This window comes from Varroa destructor, unplaced genomic scaffold, assembly GCF_002443255.2.
Source record: "Varroa destructor unplaced genomic scaffold, Vdes_3.0 BEIS01000004.1, whole genome shotgun sequence".
In the NCBI taxonomy this organism is placed as follows: domain Eukaryota; kingdom Metazoa; phylum Arthropoda; class Arachnida; order Mesostigmata; family Varroidae; genus Varroa; species Varroa destructor.
This window is the reverse complement of record NW_019211457.1, coordinates 17,849,983-17,869,948: the sequence shown is the minus strand read 5'-3', so window position 1 is coordinate 17,869,948 and position 19,966 is coordinate 17,849,983. Positions and strand designations below refer to the sequence as shown.

The 19,966-nt window shown below is 41.8% G+C and overlaps 1 protein-coding gene across 4 annotated transcripts in view; it reads left to right on the top strand.

Annotated features, from left to right (window-relative positions):
• sona (sol narae metalloprotease) overlaps positions 1–19,966 on the top strand; it is a 247,384-nt gene that overhangs the window by 175,266 nt on the left and 52,152 nt on the right. The window lies entirely within an intron of this gene.

The following is a 19,966-nucleotide window of genomic DNA, read 5'->3' as shown; positions in this document are numbered from 1 at the left end:
ATATATCATACGACATCAGTCTACCTGGATGCCTATGTACATTTGAGACCGCTCGTCCATTGGGGCAAAAGACCTGTGGTCCGTCGACTCTCTGGGGCTGTCTCCATGTGGTCCTGCGGCCATCGCATAGGTGATGGCGCCTGAGCCTTATTTCTTCGCATGAAGTCACAAGCGTAGCAAAGGCAAATTGTACTTCCGCTACTAAGATTCGCTGCCGGGTCTGCTGTTGTTGTTTCTTTTGTAACTTTTGCTGTTAGTACGAGCAGATGGGCGCTTCCCTCGTTTGTCCTTGTTTTTCATCGTTGTCGCATTTTGGCAGCAGTAAGCGCGTGCTACTCCGTAAGCATCTCAGGACCGCTGTTTTATCGTTATTCAATCTGCTACATTCATCTGTCTTATAGCCTCTTGCTTAAACTATTGTTGTGAAGTATGCCTGCAGCTGGCTTTCCTACCCATTGCTATCGAAGAGGGAGCTAGCGTTTCTTCGCTCAAGACACGGCCACCTACAACGAGATATATATATGCATACAATACCATCGCTACTTCCACTGCTGTGATCATCATCATTCGCTATCCATTACGATTACCGATTACGTAATGAAAGCACTGCAGCCCCACCGTCATCGGCTGCAGGTGCAGCGGCAACAATAGTAGAACCGGCGCTGGCGTCTCAACAATGCCGACAACAGTGGAAACTTTGGGCAGTGACGGCCCCACTGCAGGTACGTGTTTGTACATGTGTTGCACGATGCTGATCGGCGGTCCTCGCAAGCACAAATGTAACTGCTGCTACTGCCTGATGATAATGATGTTGTTGTTGTTGTTGTCCATTTTGTTGATGAGAGGCAACGGTGGCTACATCACCACAGTCGTCGCCAATTCATCTTCATCTTAAAGTTGCACGGACGGCCGTTGTTTGCTATCGGTCGTCTTCGTCTTTTTCGGCACCTTCGTTTTCGTTTTGTTCACCTTTATCCTCTATACGGCGGCGGCGGCGGTGGCGGCGGCGGCGGCGGCCACGCTCGTTGACGCGCACGAGAACGCACGCGACCGCTCGTGGTTGTCGCTTTCGCGTTTGCCCTCGATATTGTGGCCTCTTGCCTCGCGGCTAATGCAACCACTGCGAAAGACGACACACTACGATAGATGTTATTGATGGTGATAATAGTGGTGCTGAGAAAAGGACCGATCGGTCTTGTTCCGCGTATATCCGCTGTGTGCGGCTAACACAGTGGCTAGCAGGAAGGAGATAACGCGCGGGAGCGGACGCCAACAGGTACTCGGCGTAATAATAAAAAAAAATATTGATCGATCAGGCATTAGTTGCTTTGTCAGTCATATTAGCGCCTGACATAAATGACGACGACGACGACGACAATAATAACAACAACGAGTCAGATATGCTTACTCTAGCCTGGTACAAGGAAACAACATCTGGGTGATGACACAGCAGCGAGTAAGGTTAACTGTGTAACGACAACGCCAGCACAGCCTTCCAATAAACACTATCAATCAGATCGAATGAATCAATGGGAAGAATATCCAATGCGACACACGACACATACCTAAGCATAAAGTACCTGGCACTTGGGATCAAACGGGACCCAGCCAATGGCCATACAGATATAAGAGGCATAGCTTTGGAAGTCAACGCTAGGATAGCCTGTTGCAATGATACGCGTAGTTACGTATGTGACACTATAACCAGATTGGTTTTATTGCGGCCAAAGTCGCAGTTTTATCGTTTACCGAAGGTTAAACAGATTGCTTTTAGATCGTTGTTTTACAGATAGATATCTGTGACGAAATTAGCTAATGACTCACACGAAGAAAGGCCACAAAAATCTTGTCCGATGAAGTGGTTTCTCCATTTCCTACGTGTCCATTTCTAAAAATGAACACACGTTATTCGCGACCATTACGCGTTGCGTCGTGCAATTAGAACCCACTCAGCCGATCAGAATTTTACTTTTCGATATCACTACAAATTTCTTTCAGCGTGAAACGAGATTGCTATTCCTCAAATAGGTCCAGATCGTTTCTGAACCCATTTGAATCACTTTCAATGACCGCAATCAGAATACGTTGCCGGAGTGATGACTAGCCCTGTGAAAAAATCGGCACACGTTGTGATCATTGGGATTCTCGTTTTTCCCAAGATCTAGATCCATAACAAAGCGACAAAATACCGCAATGCTAAGAACTTAACGATATCTTGTTATTGCCGGCGGCAGAACCAAGAAAAATGAAGTACTTACTTCAAAGCTTCGATAAAATAACCTAATACAGAACAATTCTAGAATATATCGAGAATTTACCTCCTGATTGGGTAAAATTCGTGATTTATAAATCGAAATGATGCGTTCAATGCTTAAACCTTGGTCAGATTCCTTAAGTAACTATGTCTCCTACGGCTAACTCTTGTCAATTCCATAAAATATATTGAAGCAGCTGCCCTCAGATTAGTACTGAATCATATTCAAATCCGCATCTCTAACCAGTACGTTACGTGAAGAATGACCATCATAGAGAAACGTCGTCATTCCGATAACGGAACTTCAGAAAACAGACAATGAAAAGCAACGTTTTTCAGATCGACGTTGCCGTCATAACAGAATTGTAAGTAAAAGCGCACACCAATAAATAGATAATACCAAAACGACAATACCAAAACGACCTATCATCTTTCTTGCCGTACCAAATAACCGACTCGAAGGTTATTAATAGCGTCTAAGCCCGTAGTCGTTGAAGAACGGTCATGCAAAAATTAAGATCAAGAATACTAAGTACGGCAACAAAAAAATCACTGTTAAACCAAACGCTTGAATTAATTCATGCTTTTTGACGGGTTCTGTTCATTGTCTCCTTCAGAGGCGTGCCGCAGGACCTTGAGGGGCAAAAAAAACACAGACAACAACTAATGGAAAACTTATGTTAGGCTTTCTGATCATGCTGACGAATGAAGTCCGTCAAGCGATTACTTTTCCGCGGCTGCAATAGCTGCGGGTTGATTGTATAGATGTCATTCTACTAAGGAGTGTTTAAGGTGTAAAGAATCTTGCAGATTCTTCTTGCAGTTGTAATTAGCCCCCAGACGATTCATAGTCGTTCAGCACGAACCACCGTAGTTGTTGTTTCTTGGACGCCTGGTAGCGAGGAGTACATCTTTAGCTCTTATTGAAGGACGTATACTGTCTTGTTTCCGAGGTTGTGTGTATGTGTGAACAATGATTATGTCTACTAGCAGGTTCTCAATAGAAGCCTTTGCAGCTGGAGTGCAGTCCAGTTCGAAAGCCCAAGAAAAATAAGAGTCATAGTGTGTAGCCTAAGTGACGACCGGGCTAATATTGAGTACACAAACAGCGTGTATCCAAGATTGAAGCTCCGATGCTAAATACCTAAATATAAATGCGAAAAGGCGAAGTTACACCATGTAAGTCGGAAGAAACTTCATGTCTACTGTTTTCATGTAAATTTGCATAAAATTACCGAATGATAAGGTGTCTACTGAGAAGTTTCAATGACGAGGCGCTATTTGCAACGTGCTTTGCCATTGCGACGATCCCACGGTGATCAATTGTTTATTCCCTAAGCTTTGTAAACGTATAAATCGGTCACCAACGTTGTTCAAGCTTGCTCCTGCTTCTAATCAGCAAGCGACCGGTATGGTCATATAATCTATCCTAAGCTTTGGTCTTCACAGCGATAATTTGGACAATCTATATGAATCGTGGCGCTGCATCAGTTCTGGTAGAGAGAGGTGCTATTGCCATCCGGCGATCGTTTTTTTTTCATGATCAATAATCGGCTACATATATATATAACTGTGTACATAATTAGTGTATATACCTATGAGATTTAATTACCGGTTAGTTTAGTTCCTGAAAGTGTCTAAGTCTTGCTTCAGTTTATCTCAGTATGCCAATGATAGATAAGTAAAGAAGGCAGGGAATAACACAATTGTTTCAACATCATTGAGACAAATTCGATTTGTATTTTTGAATGCTTTTTGAAACGCACGGACGATCTTTCATCATCACTCGATGCACATCGCACTACCCACAATAACCACGATCTAGTACCGGGGAACTCGGCTTTTCGGAAGCTCTCCCCTCTCTCTCTCTCTCTCTCTCTCTCTCTCTCTCTCTCTCTCTCTAACCTTCTCCGACGAAAAACACACGACGCACAGAACAATGTTGCAAAGAGGAAGTGTTATAATGACGTTTTTTTTTTTTCTATCGATATCTGCCACTGCTTAATGTGCTGACATGGCCATGTCGACTTTCTTCAATATTAGGCACTATATTGCCATTATCGAACTGTGGTTCTACTCAAAGAAGCGAGCTGCGTGTCAATCTACTGATCAGCTCATCGCCGCGTTGATTCCGAGAGCGCATGGAGCGAGTGTTAAACCAAACGAATAAATGTCAGGGTGACGAGACAGAATGGCTCAGGAAACCTAGTACCATGCAGTGCTTTTTTCTTTTTTAAAAGCACACTTCATGAATGCAACAAGTCTTGCCTTTGCCACTAACAGTTAATTTTTTGCCGGCCACACAACGACAAGGCGATCATATGTGCACAGGTATACCGTGGTTTGCTACTTCTTCCTTGCAATACTTACCGCTTGTACGACGCTTGGACGTCGGTACCAGAGCAAACGACTGTCAAAAATAAATATTTTTATATATTCCATAAGCGGAATCATAAACACTACACACACGTTACTTGTAGAAAACACGGAAGGTTATTTATCGCATAAAACTTGGCGAAAAATGTGATGTTTTTCCACAACTGATCGCATACATTATTATATATGGGCGTCACGTATCTGCACAGACGGTGCCGGCTGTTAGGGTCTGCAGAACCCTACAGTTTTCGCCTGACGTTAGGATCCTTTGTTCTCTAATCGAAAGAACAACAACACGCTTACGGATCGATGATTCTCAAAGTTTAAATTCCCGTTAAAAGCCGAGTGATGAATGTCCTTCAATCACTGTCGTATTCAGTATTGTTATAAGCTGTAGTGGCACGTTTGTGTCCCCTTGAGGATGCGGTAACAACATGTCTGTCTGCTAAGCTTATGGATATGTGCGATAGTATATGCTCAAGACCAGGCGTAAATACATTGTCACCCGCCTCCTTTTGCTTACTTAGATAACAGCATCAGACATAAGACTCGGAAACATGTACTTAGAAGATCCTATTAATATTTAATCTACGAGCAAATTCCAATCCATCACCTCACATCTCCTAAACTACGTTATAACAAACCAAAAATTCCTCGGTGTTTCCGTTCTACAAAATTAGCGACTTTGTTGCGTTTTATAAAAAAGAAAAAAAATAAAAAATAAAAAAGTGAAGAGGAGAACATACGATGGTATAGTTGTTACTAGAGTCTACACAACCACAATAATGCTCACTGATTGCAGTGAGACTACTCGAATTGCTTTTTGATGGACAGTTGTTGCAACTGGTGCCCTGCAAATGTACATACAACTGGAATTATCCAAACTTTTTAGGTGGTCCAAATGTCAGCCGGCTTCCTTAATTGGTTAATTTAACTAAAGTCGCTGTACAGTGCACGTTCATCTGCACTACCGAGGCATCGGCAAGGTCTCCGTGAAGGGCTTCGCTCTAACTGAAATGCGCGAATCACTAAGGGCATTCATTGGTTATTCCAGCAAACGAAGCGCTACCGCATATTGGCACCTCGTCTTCCCAGAGCTATTTATACGCACAAGTGTTATGTTATCATAATGTAGATATATGTATATGTTGATTTGAATATTGCTCCGTAATATGTGTTATTACTTCATGTTGATAGGTATATCTAGAAAGCAGACCTAATACATGAAGCCATTTTTGCAAGGCAAGCAATACTGAGATCCTTCAATGTGATCAAGTAACGTACGAACTGTTCCAATGATAGTTAGTTAGCACAGAATACATCCTATCACCGGTTTCGATCCTGGCCGACCGTCTTTCGTGTACGCCATCTCAGTTCTGTAGTCATTATAACTATACATTGTACATTATGCATTTTTACCAAGCGAAGATTCAATGCGTCTTATTGCCCCCCATCTCCTCCTGTCTATCGATATGCCGTATTTCAAATATCAGCGAGAATACCAGTCACATCCCTGATTCCTTATGCAACCGAATGCCGACTGTCAAATATTGTTCAATTTGTGACCAAAAAAAATAAGTTGGTCCATTAGGCTGGTTGTGACATATTCGAGCGCCGAAGATACGGTTTTAAAATCGGCATTTTTGGTACTCTGGAAGTAAGCCGACAGCGGTGAAATGCTATCTCAACGGAACACTTTCTCACCAAGCGTGTTCCTGCGTTCTGCGGTCCTTGATGCATGGAACAACCCACACCGTAGAGCCTCAGTCGTGCTCAGCTATGTGGAGCTTTGTGAATGCTGTCTAGCTCTGTGAGTACTAGTAGTAATATACTCAGTAATATAGGCTATAATATTAGCAAGGCTAGACAAATACAATTGTTGTATTTTCGGAAGGTTCAAGGTTTCTGTGGCGGTCACATTATATACGTGTCCTTGTGGATACGCTGATATCATAGCAGCAATAGGAACCTAGAGCTTTGATTGCCACTTTTGATAGATAACAACATAAACATTTACGGAAACTGTTAACCACAGAAGGGAAGTTCTTCATGGCCAAATGAGTAGCATTCATTCATAGTTAGCACCTTGCCGATCTTGCAGAAATAAATATACAAAAAAAGGTATAATCACAAAGAAATAACTATTTCAAGCCATTGTAGGACTGTCTGCCCTAAAGGCCTAAGTCAAAATCTTTTCTAAGTAATTCGCAAACTAATTGTAACCCTATAAATGATAAAATATTTTTGGTAAAAATTTGATTGTAAACGAACAAAGTATCGATCTGCTAAGCTAAATCTCTCAAAAAGGTCGAGGTTGATTATTGAATCTATCGTACTCTAGTTATACATACCTCTTTTCTTACTCTCTATAATATATAAAGGTTTTGGAACATGGCTTTATCGTAAAGATGTCAAAATCCAAATTAGATGAAAACCGACATTGAGAACTTTGAGCCACGTGCTACTGTGTAGCAAAAAAACCGCTTCTTAGAAGATTGTATAATCACAATGGTATAATAAAAGACTATACTCCTTGATCGGCTGAGAAATATCATTCGATATCTGTTCTTACAGGTATACAAAACTACTGAAAATATAAGAGTCAAAAATATACGTCAGCTGAGTGTACATGCACAGTGTGTTCCAAAATAAAAGTAAGTGGTCTCCAAAACGTGACCGCTTTATGTTGCGCCCAAGATAGGATTGAACAGTTTTTAAAGATGAAGCTTTTCTTACACGGTAGGTTTCACAGTGTCTTCTCAACGAAGACGGCGCTAAGTAACTTCGGGTTTCCTATTGTTTTGGGGACGGGCCGATATCGAGTGAAACATACAAAACGACCATACCTGCGGACATTTGTAAACGTCTCTTTTTTTCCACTTCATATAGACAGCACCAGTAACAGCGGCTTCGGTCGCTACGTGCCCTAACGCCGTTGAATCGTATGGGATTCATTCGTATAACATGATAATGGAGTAAGCAGAAGCCGTCGCTCATAAGCCATTTGCGATTGATTCCTAGTGGCTTTTCGTGACTGTTTTCATATCCATCGCAGTCGTCCTATATCTAGATAGGTATGACTGCGCTGTCTCGGACATCACTCCAGTCCCCATCTGTTACTTCCATTTGTTCCGGTACCACAATTCAATCTCGGCACACACAAACCGAAGCTGAATGGCCTTACATCAAAAGAACATAGGGGCATGTGTGAGCCTGCTCTTTTATAGGATCCGTCAGATCCGTCGACTTCAGTAATAATACCGCAAGCATTGTTGCTACTGGCACTACTTTTGAATTGACGATCATCTTCAGTATTCGTCTTCGTCATCGTCCGTTTTCTTCCTCTTTCCGCTATCTCGTACCTCCCCGCTTGATCTTCAGCGTCTCTCCTTAGAGAAGACTTTGGCATGACGCTTCGTAGCGCCGAGCGGCTCGGGTTCGCCAACAAAACAGCCCATATCGGCTACCGAAGGTCATCCAGTCAGCTGGAAGCGACCAGCAATCATGTCTGCATACCTGCGCACATGAGCACATGCAGTCAGATCTAGACTGATACCATACTGAAGTTATAAATAATCGACGTGACGCACACAAATTACGCCGTTTCATTCTGCCAATATTGCTGATCCTTATTCACCAGTAGCTTCGGTGGCTGCACTTTGCTTCTGCAGTAGTAGCAACAACAATAATAGCTACTATCGCAATGTTCCATATTGTCCTGTTGCTGCCGCTGCTGTGTGATAGGAGTCTTGCCTCGCTGATGGATTGATTCTGCTTTTTTCAGTCGTTTAACCAGTCAGTAGACTTACTATTTCAGTTTAAGACGAGGTAGGAACAAGGAAATAGATGCAGGGATAGCTAAAAAACATGCAGTTCAAGGCGGTATTCAAACAAAACCAAAGCGGGATAGTGGTGTCGAATTATGTGGTCATCATTAAGCAGTGGTAACTACACTGGCTCCCCCTTCCCATACCCCTATATGTACACAAAAATTTATGAATTTAGAACATCGCCTCCGCCTTCGTTCGTCTCACCTACCGTCACGCTCAATCCTATCAACCACCCCCTGGCAACACTGCCAGCATCACCCCGATGAGCACTGATCCAGAAAACGCTGCAAGGGCAGAGCGTCAGCAAATTGCAAAAGATCGCGCTGCGACGATCGCTCAACAATGAAGGCAGCGATAGCAAAAGTGGAACTAGCAGCGATGTACTATAATAAGAGAGCGGTTTGCAAGACTGGAAACGAATGAAGATAATGCAATTTAGGAATGGTAGAGTCACGAGGCAATAATTATTTTGTTACAAGCAATTCTGCCTTTCGTAGCCCTGAAGGTTACCATCTACTATACGGAACTTTGCTATGCTTTTCAACTGCAGATGTAATGTTTAAGAGAGTAAGATTAAGGGAAGTGATGTCTATGTCAGAGAAACATTTTGCATTTGGATTACCTGTCCCATCTGCCCTTCGGGCAAGGCAATGCAATCCAAGTAAACCAGCAGGAGGGCTTTCATAGGCGGCGACATCTTTTTAGGCTAGTGCCAAAAAAAAATGACTTCCGCAACGATCCTTTGGGTTGCAGTAACGACCCACTCAGACACCCATCCTCATCAAACCAGTCGGAACGTTGACTGATCTATACGCAATGAAACGACAACAGTTAATAGAAATTAACATAAAAGCTTTCGCATCTTCTTCAGCTTCTAAGACCTTTCTCGTCATCTAGCCAATACGCTTTGCGAGTGCTTGTCAGTTGGCCCACTGGCGTTCGAAGATAGGACATTTCATTCCTATATTGACTTTGTAGGCGCTTCTATAAAAAAAAAAAAGCAGAGTAAGTTTTTGTGTTTATTCAAACTAGCTGTGTTTATTCAAATAACACACCTGTACATCTGCTGGTATGTACATATGTACAAACACTCTGAAGCTATCTATACATTCCTTGTACATATCGGAAATGTCGAATGTAACCTATCGACGATTCAAGTAAATGTTTCTCAGTGAGCAGTCCGACGGCTCATCAGAATATATTTAACCCTGAACTGTTCGGACTTTGTCGATTTAGTTCCATGGAACGGAACTATACAGAGCTTTACGCGCCAGATAAATCAGGTTTTCAATGAAGCTAGTAGACGATATGTCTGCTGCTAGCATGCGCAGTGATCTAAATCGCAGTGGGTGAAATCGGTTGTTCCTGAAAGGGCTGGTGAAAATACCCAACACAGTGCTTGTATTAGGCTTTTTGTACTGATGGACTTCTGTGCGAGAAGGACACGTGGACGATCTCTGTTGAAACGGAGGCAGGGGATCCTGGCAGGGATCCTAAATCAAGTATCGTGAAGGAATGCGATGATATACTAATCTGCGAGTGTGATTTAGCATGTTTTCACTTAAAAAGCTACCACTTGTATTGATCCGTCTGACGGGTCAAATTTTCGAATAGTGTAACCTGAATCTTTCGACGCGCTCTCTCTGCAGTCTTTCATTGATGACAATTTTATGGAAGGGGTACACCTTGTTGTCACAAAAGTTCTGTGAATTGAGACAGCGAAAAGCCGCTAGATTGGCACATTTACCATCCACACAATTATAGATAGAAATCCCGTTGCTAATTAATGCTAGTCTCGTACCCCAGAATTTCATTACGCCGTTCCTTTTAGCTGATTCCGCTTTCGTGATTGTCAGAATGCTTCATTTCAAATAATTCTACCCTTACTCGCATTAAGCTCTAATGATTCGATTACATCCTAAGCGTATCAATAGCATCTGAGTGGTGATTTTCCTTTTTAATAAATTTAACGCAATAGGTATCTTATCTACATGATTCAACCGATAAATATATTTAGCTCATCTTGATTGACCTGGACCTTTGATCAAAGTAATCGTTTTGCTTTACTTGGCACAAACAGAAACTTTTGAAAAACATAAGGATAGAAGCCGGCTTTGTCCTATGATGTGGTCTAAAAACTGCAGCGGGAAATTCAAAGCGAATATCACGAGTTTAGTCTCTAAAAATTAAGCCGTTCCACCTTATGGTTTAGGGCGAAGTGGAGCCATCACTTTTATGTAGGGCATGTTAGTAAAGCACAGCATGAAAAAATCGTTTTCTTGAATTTCTCTTCGTTTTACGCGTTTCATAAGCCTTCCGGGTACAGAAAAATCAAAGCAAGCTATTGCTCAAAGTGAATTACTTTTTACTCTTTTTGAATAGTTGTTTATGCGCAGTGACACGTACAACCCACATTGTGCAGCATATGTCATTGGCGGGACTGAGCTGTTTAGGGTTTTTTTTTAGTAAAATCTATTGCCTTTACTAAGCCAACAACGCCGCCTATCAGAGCGTAGCCATTATTTCGCACTCTAGAGACTTAGATGTATCACCGATATTACTATTATTCTATTTATAATAAGTAGTCAACTGCCTCTGTTCGCGCTCAGGTGCTCACTTGCATCGATTACCGTAGCTTCGTGTAGTTTTCGCCACCAGAACGTTTCTCTAACGACGCTGAGAGTCACCCACGCCATTACTACGTACACCATAAACGTGAACAATAGAACCTCAATTACTTCAATGAACCGCTCAGAGGTTTATCACATACCCTCTCGCCCCGTAAACACGACCACATCCACGTTCATCAACGTATCACTACGTTGGGTGCTAGAAGGTTTGGTCTCACGCGGATACCTTCCAACGATAGGCCAATGCGTTCGACGAACAGATCTGTACTGAATTATAATTTTATTAATATATCTATTGCGAAAAGCTCATGCTACCGTTCCTCCTGGTTTAAGCGGGCTATAAGAGCAACATGTGACCATAGAGAAACTTTACTGTAGTGCAATTTATTCGAAAAACGCAGCGTCAAACGCAGCAGAGTTATCTGCTGCGTCTTTGGCCCGCCTTTTTCGAGCTCTCGTGAACGATGTTATCCCCGTTGCTGTGATTACTGCAGTACTGCTGCTAGTGCTAATGTTAGTAAATATTCGTTACATTTTTTTCAGCATTTACCAGCATCGCCGTTGCTGCAATACTTATACGATCAAATACCTCATAGGGGGCGGGGGGTGGGGGTTGAGCACTGCTCAACTTTGCTTGGTTTTCCCCATTGTCCAACGTAGCAGCAATAGTCTTCCTTCATCAGCAATCGCTTTCTTCGCTCAGTGAAGACAGCTTGATGATATCTTCAAGCCAAAGTGGAAGAAATGAAGTCCTTTGATGGGTGCAGGTGTATGAAGTCGCTGTCCGGGCAGCGACAACGGTAACGGCACCACCGAGGACCACTCCGAAGCCTGCTAGTGTTACAGCATCATTGGATAGCTCCGATGGCTGCGACTCTGGCGCTGGCAAATGTTACCACCGCATGGTAAATCAAAGTTGGATGAACGCATAAACGGACGGGCGGTAAGCTGGCAGGCCAAATCGTTTGATGTTCACCATCCAAAGGCGCCGCCAACGGTCTTTCTTGCTTCGAATCTCGTCGCTTTCTATTTTCATCGGTGGCAATAATCACTGCAACAGCACCAGGAGGCAATGGTCGATGCGCGACGTTCACATAACGGTAACAGTTACTCAGAAGGGAAGAAGACGTAGCAAAAACTCTTGTTCGTCCGTGAAAATTGTTAGCGCTTTCATTGCGCCGCTTCGTCGTGGGCTTTTGCATTTAGCGGCTGCTTTTACTATGCATACGATGGTGGCACAAATAGTAATAATAATATACTTTGTTACCAGCAGTAAGCGAACTGGTATCGATTAGGGTGTAGAGTGTTGAGACGAGCATCGGTGGGAGTCGTTTAGTGCCCCAGCGCCGCCGACTGCCCCTGTGACTTATCTTGCCATCTCTGCGCATTATCACAGCACAACTGAATCATCGACCTCACTATCTCAAGTACAGCAATAACACCCGATCATTGCGAGACCGCAAAAGATCGGTATATATAACGCAACATTAGAGCTGTTTCCGCCGCCGCCGGTTGGGATCTTGCTACTGCATTTTCGTCTGGTCTATTTCCCCGATCCCCCAAATCCCCGGTCACCTGCATCTTGACCAGCCCCCAAAAGTCTCTCGATTCATTCTTGAACTCTGCCAGGCAATTCCTGTGCTTGCGACGCTTCTGACGAGTGCTGTCGGATTCGGACTGTCAAAAACTGTGTGATCATGTGTAGAAATCTCTGCATTGAAGGATATATTCGGTACGCCCGAATAGCACCAATATTGCGAATATAACACGAGAGAAAATAGGTAGCAGCGGATGGTTAACGCCGAAAAATCGCCGATATTTTTTAGTCATACTGACTTGTTGGATTTTATACACGAACAGCTATCGGCGCGATCAGGTCAGCGAAGGCAGTCCTTACCAAATAAAACAGCGAAAGGCGCTAGGATGTTGAAACAATTCATTATATCAGTGTATACGTTTAGCATAACTTGAGTTAGCGATAAACAGACGTGTTTCAATGTGACATTAGCATAGCTGGCGCAGAATAGTTTGAAAATTGTGCAGGACACCGCACTAAATGAAAGAAACTATCAAAACTAAAAAAAAAAATAATTTTTTTTTGGCATTTATAAGCTGTGCGACGTTTACCATCTTAGTGAATGGTTCGAATGAAAGCTCATTTAATATTTGGCCTTTTTTTTCCCCAAATAGGTCATTTGAACGATACAACTGGGGTAAAGCTTCTTCGCTGAGGAATTACTACTAAACGTACTCTATGATATAGACTTGTGTTAAATTATGTCATAGTATATGATAGCGCAGTATGCTATCACCGTCTAGTCCAATAATCCATAGGTAGCGTACTTGTCTATGAAGTGTTTGGACGAACTTAAATTTCACCGACCAATATAGAAATTTCTCATACTACTCGTATTTTGCCCCTTAGCCTGATGGATACTTTAAACAACGCTAGGGCAGCAACAGTGGGTAGAACAGGCACACCTGAAAATAAAAAAAGTGTATAGGTATACAACGATAGCTATAGTCGAATTAGGTAAGGTAGTGGTATTCCTAAAAGTAGTCTGAACGACGTCTTTGGATCCGTCTCCACGGTCTACGGAACTGCAAACTACACATACCAGTAGTTCCGTGTCCGGCTAAGCTGAAAGCCCACTGATATTACTCAAGGGATATCGTATGCATATATTTTCGTAGATCATTATTTATATAGTATATTATTATAATATATACATATTATAAAATTTATCATCACTATTGTAACACAATGGTACGAGCTTTCCGTGTGAGGCTTGTGTTTCATTGGTATTTTAGGCTTGCTAAATACACACTGAGGAAGCATCTTGCCTTCACCTATAGTCAATAAACGAAGCCTTGTTTTGATACTTACTATGCTATTATATATTCCAGTCTAGTAATGCATGAAGGAAAAGTACATTGTACTATAGATTTGCTGCTGCTGCCGCACGTTGTTAACTGGTAACGATAACTGAGCTCGAAAGCATTAAATGTTCCAAGCCTAAAGCGTTTGTTTTTTTCTTTTTTGAAAACTATCAAGAATAAGAAGAGAACTATCAAAGATAAGAAAAAATCAAAAGGACCCTTATGTATGTTTTTTTGGACGTGATCGAACGACTAACATCAACTTAGCAAAATCTCTGTTGATCATCGACTATAATTGCCAATACGTTGCAGACGCCGTTGCCTGCATCTTTGACGCTGTATAAACACGACATTCTAGAGCGACGAGACGTCTGTTTATGTATCTTTTCTAGAAGAACCGATTGTCTGCTGCCCATACATAGAAACACGGTTTAAAGAATACAATAAAATCGCCCCATAATGCGACTAGGCAAAACGTATTGCTACTGCTGATGCGGCCCGAGTCACAGAACCATTCTGATTTCAGTTGAAGATCAGCGATTTCACAAAAGGATTAAGCTAGTGACTTTCGGTGACAAGCGTTTCGGGTAGGCCGGATCTAACGTAAGGACATCAGGCCTGCGATCGTGTCATAATATATTCGTTGTCTATAAAGGCAGACTAGTTAGTCAAGCTCAAATATACGCCCACCCTTTTGACGCAAAAACATTTAATTCAGTAAAGTTAGAAAAACTCTCTGTTGTAAGTTGAGCAAAAATAGACCTACGAATGCAAAGCGTACTTGATGATGGTTGAAAACTTACTTTCAGATACGCCACATGTAATTGTCATCTGATTGATTAATGATCGGATATTACATAGTAATTACCCAATTATCTAATAGATATATTACTGCTAAATGATTAATTATGGTCTGAAGGCAAACACGAAACGATAGATCGATGCAATCATATGACGGTCATTTTTCGAGATTGTGCACATCTTCGTCGTCGTGCGGTAAATATCGTGGGGTCGAAAGCCTCAATTTCGATGAGCGTAACCGAAACGCAAGCCGGATAGAACTTATTGAAATAAAAATAGCCAAAGCAACAATATGCTGCAACATATGAAACGTTTATTTCGTATTTCTAGATTTATTCGGATCGGACGTGCCTGTAACAACCACGAAACGCACAAACACGTTTAACTCAATTACTATTCTATATAGAACAGTAATAGAAAGGCAAACATTTCATTTAAATAATCCAAAACAACAGGTAACGTACATTACATCCATATAATTAAATGAAAATACTATAGTAGTATAAATAGTCTGATGTTCTCACTTGTTGTGTAGCTTTTCTCCTTCTTTTGTATAGCTACAGCTTTATATAATATATAATTTTCTGTTGACCAAGTGCTCCTTTATGCATTTGTGATAATAGCAATAATATTAGATTGGTGAAACTGCTCGGTCGTAAGTTAACAGAAACTTTGAATAAGCCTTTGAATAAACTTCTAATTTAAGCTTCAGATAAGAGCGTACTTGAGTTAAAGAAAAGGGGGAGCGATACTAATAAAAAAAACAAATAAATACCAATTCGAAGCTACGTATGGATGGGTGTTTTCTCCTTTGCTGCTCCGAGAGGTCGGATGTTCGCTAACAGGTAAGCGGGCAGACAGCGCTATTGCGCGGAAATATGTTCCGTAACTTCGGTGCGGCAGAGCAAAACGATACCTCTTCATGGACACTTCAATAAGCAACTTTCAGTTGCACGTCCTTTAGCAGCATTGCTGCCGACTGCTTCATCGATATTTAACGAAATATCGGCACTGATGTTGAATTACCAATTATTTTCTATGTTTGCCCTTGAGATCTTCATGTACACGCAGGTCGACAATGTTATTCTCTGTCGGACTTCCTCGCCGACGACCACTGTATCACTCGGTGACAGTTGTAGACCTTTCCGGTTTGTTTGACTGCGACGATACAGATTTGATTCGACAAATAGACGCCTGCCTTTTGCGCTTAATCCTTGTTGCGGCTGCAGCGGTTCTTGATTGTGAAGGGGACGGTGGTCACAGTGCGCTGATGATGATCGAAATTATACTGGTGTTGTTACTTACGATCATGGTAACCTTTCGACTTCGCAGCGGCGCTTCGGCGTTATACTCGAGCGCGGAGGCATTTGTAAACACGAAGTTTCCCATAAGCCACTTTTAAGGGTCAAAGCGGTCAGCTGCACCAGGCAAACAAAAAGGTAAGAGCGCCTTACTAAAATACCGATGCACGCCCTAGCGCTAATTAATGTTTTACTGTTGCAGTTCTGCGATAGTCCAAGGGAGACTTTTGACAAGTATTGCGTTGGCTAAAAGGTTGAACGTGATGAACGTTTATTAAAATCTAAATGCGGTTTGTTGAAGCCATTTCCGACTTGACCTTAAGGGATTAACAGTGAAGACATTTAGCCATGTCACAACAATACTCTAATATGTTATTTGTGTTTTCTTACACAACTCAACACCCTCGCACTTTTCGAAGACATCTGTTGGGCATTAGTTTATGTACGCTCGCCTAAGATGCACAATTATTATCATTGTGATAGAAATATTATAATTTTATCCATTTGCTTTTATCCCTAAAACGTAATCTGGCAAAAGTCGAAAATGTTTTACAATGAAAATGACCCAATGTCCGAGGCGAATTTCGTTTGTGGCACCATTTGTTTTTCTTTGTCTCCCGTGAGATCAACATTGATTTAGTCTTGAAAAAAAAATATGCTCCATTGACAAAAAGAGACAATTAAACACTTGCCGTTTTTGGGGTCATGTTGGTATTAGGATGAACACGGACTCGCTCTCTCCAGACTTAACTACTATCTTATCGTAGCAGCTATCGACGCTACGCCATCCGAAACCGCTTAAACCGTTAACTGTCAGCGCATAGCCCAGCTGCCACTGAAGTCCCCCCCTGTGCTACCGCTGCGCGAACCGGCGGCAAACACTAACAATAACAACAGCTGCCACGTCGTCGACTTACTTGTCTGCTATGTTTGCCAGGGTTGCGTAAAAACCTTCAAGTCGAAGCATTGTTTCAAGCTCGAGCGCACAGTGAAAGACACATGGACGCTTCATAGACAGACGGATAGACAAAAATAGACGACAAACACACACACGAAGTGAGACATGCGCGGAGCGATACATGCGCGGAGCGATACAATCGATTCGCGACTAACTATATGACATAGTAGGGGTGACAAGACTTGAACAAAACCCGTAGACCCTGTAGTGATAACGGCATCGTCCTTTCGCGGCCCCGAATCATCATCGTCGTGGTCGTGGCGGTACGATGAAGAAAACGTCCGTCAGTCGACGAAGTCGTACAATATCGCAGGTAGAAGCCATTCAATCTGCATCTTTTGCCGACATGGCCTCCTACAGCGGTCCAATTTGGCAACTCCTACGTTTGCTTGTTCGCTTCGGAGTAGCAGCTGCTGCAACTGCTGTTCAACGCAGAGCGGCCTGTTGCCATCCGTGTCGCTCTGTCACTCCATCAACGACCCTCTTATTTTTCTCCCCCGCTTACCACCAATAGCTCTATATCAATGCTAAGGAAGAACGCCAGGGTCTACTGCAGACGTTACTGTATAACAATTATATAAAAGCGACTTTGTAATGGCATCGGTGACAGCGATAACGGGTTTTGCATTGGACAATATTTGCGCTTACGATGACATTCGACTTGGACATGCGATTTGCCCTCGTAGGTACCAGACTTATCAAGGCCATTGCCGAAGGAACCAGTCATAGTGCTGCATCGCTGTGGATTCGGTCAAAGTAACGGTTCATTCGACACCGTTCCAAGCCATTGCAGATGGTAGACTAGGTTCTAGATGTTGAAGCTCAAGTGGTTCCTGCATGCTGTCGCAATGTAGCAGTAATTCTCATATCGTAGTAGTAGTAGTAGTCAATAGTGATAATTGTCGGTGACAGTAAATCTGGCCTTATGTTAATCTCGCAGACAATGAAATCAAAACAATTTCGAGCTTCCGTTATAAATGCGCCTGTTAAGGCCAGGCGAGAGTACGGTTTGTCCGCAGGATTTCGTTCAGGGAAGCAGCGCAGTATGGATTGTCGGGTGGTCAAGATAAATGTTTTGTGTGCAAATGAATCGCTGATGGCGAGGAAAGTCATCAGGCAACAGAACAGGACACAATGGCTCCTGAAGATTTAATGGAGTCTGGTGTTTCGGGTAGCAACTTCGAACATAAGTATCATATTAGCACATGGTTGATTTTTATAGAGAACATCTTTGATGATATAACAGCATAAGAAGCACAACATTAGAAAGAAATGTCGAACAACTGCTAATTTATAATGCCTCAATGACTATCTAGTGAGTCGATGACGGTTTGTGTTTAAAAATATGAGAAATATTTCACTATATTAGATATATCTACATTGATGATTTAAACGCGGTTTTTTTATGCGGTAAATATTTTTGTGTAGTCCTCCTGCCCGAGCTTGTTGAAATTTAGTTATGGACACATGGCAGAGACGTATATGTAGCATGTGACACCACAGTCACTACATAACGCTAGCAATGATAAATCATATATATATATATATACGTTTCTACTTTAGCAAAACGAAATATACCATTGGATGGTATTAAGCGTGTTAATAAACTAACTTCTCAAGTGATTACTAGTATTATTGTTACTAATCAAGTTAGGTAACGCGCGAAAAACAGGGAACATTTGAAAAGTCGAATCAGGCGTCGTCTTACACATTAGTGGTTTCTTATTATAGCTTTTGCTTTTATATGCCTTTTTCAATATCGCTGTTAACTAATGATGATAAGGGAAAAGAAGGCATTCGGCCATTACGATGTCCGGTGGCTATCACCGCCTAGCCGTGAATGGGTTCGATGAGGGCGTTTTTCTTCTTTTTTTTTTTGATATCTATATATATATATACATATGTTAGTCACTTCTTACAGAATGTGTTTTAGATAGTAAAATCGCTAAAAAACAATGATACACGATCGTAGAAGATCGTAATTGCGACCCAGCCTATTCTCCAGTCCCTGCGACCGTCCGGCGAACGCCAAAAGGAAATTACCTTTCCGGCTAAAAGTGGTACCGTTTCTTTTTTGATTAGCAACTGCTCATGGAAGATATATATATATATATATATATATATATATATATATATATATATATATATATATATATATATAGCTTTTTATGGCTAAAACTAGAGTTATCTACTGAACAACATATCGGCGATTTGTTGAGTTGAAGGCATAAAGTTACTTGAGAACTTTCCGCAATAATTCTGTTCTTTCATTTGGTATCGTTCAAACACCACTGGCGCAGCGAAACACCGACACGAGAATCATTTACGTAAAGCTATAATATATAAAGTGTATTTGCAAGCGATCGAGAATTTTGACAGGACTCGATCGCTAGTCAACTTTTCTTTTTATCAGAAAGCTTGCCGATATCATAGGACGCGCCCAAAATATTTACCGTCCATCCTGATACACGTTCGATACGAAAGAAGGCAGATCTTTTTTAATTCCGGACGAAAAAATATTATGCTCAGTTAAAGCTTTCCCTAACCCCATTGATGATATTTGAGTGGCATCAAATGCAAGGGCAAAAATGACGCTTGGTCAGTTTAAATTCTTTATTGTTTTTTTCTAATCACCGCTAGTTATTTTTAGGTAGTAAAGAAAGTAGCAGACTCGTTTATTGACTCCTATGCCCTCATCCTGTTCATCGACGCAGCAGATCGTAGACAATCGTATATTTGCCCACATATTTGCCGAAGTAATATTTGCCATGTAATTTTTTTTCTCACACATTTTACTGTTTATTGCTGAAACGAAGATCAGCCTTCCGTGATAGCATTAAAAAAAGTGCTTTGTTTCGTAACTCTATCACTTCCTCAAGAGTTGACCCTAGGCCGTATGTACCAGCTATTATTATCATAACAATGTGTGTAACAAT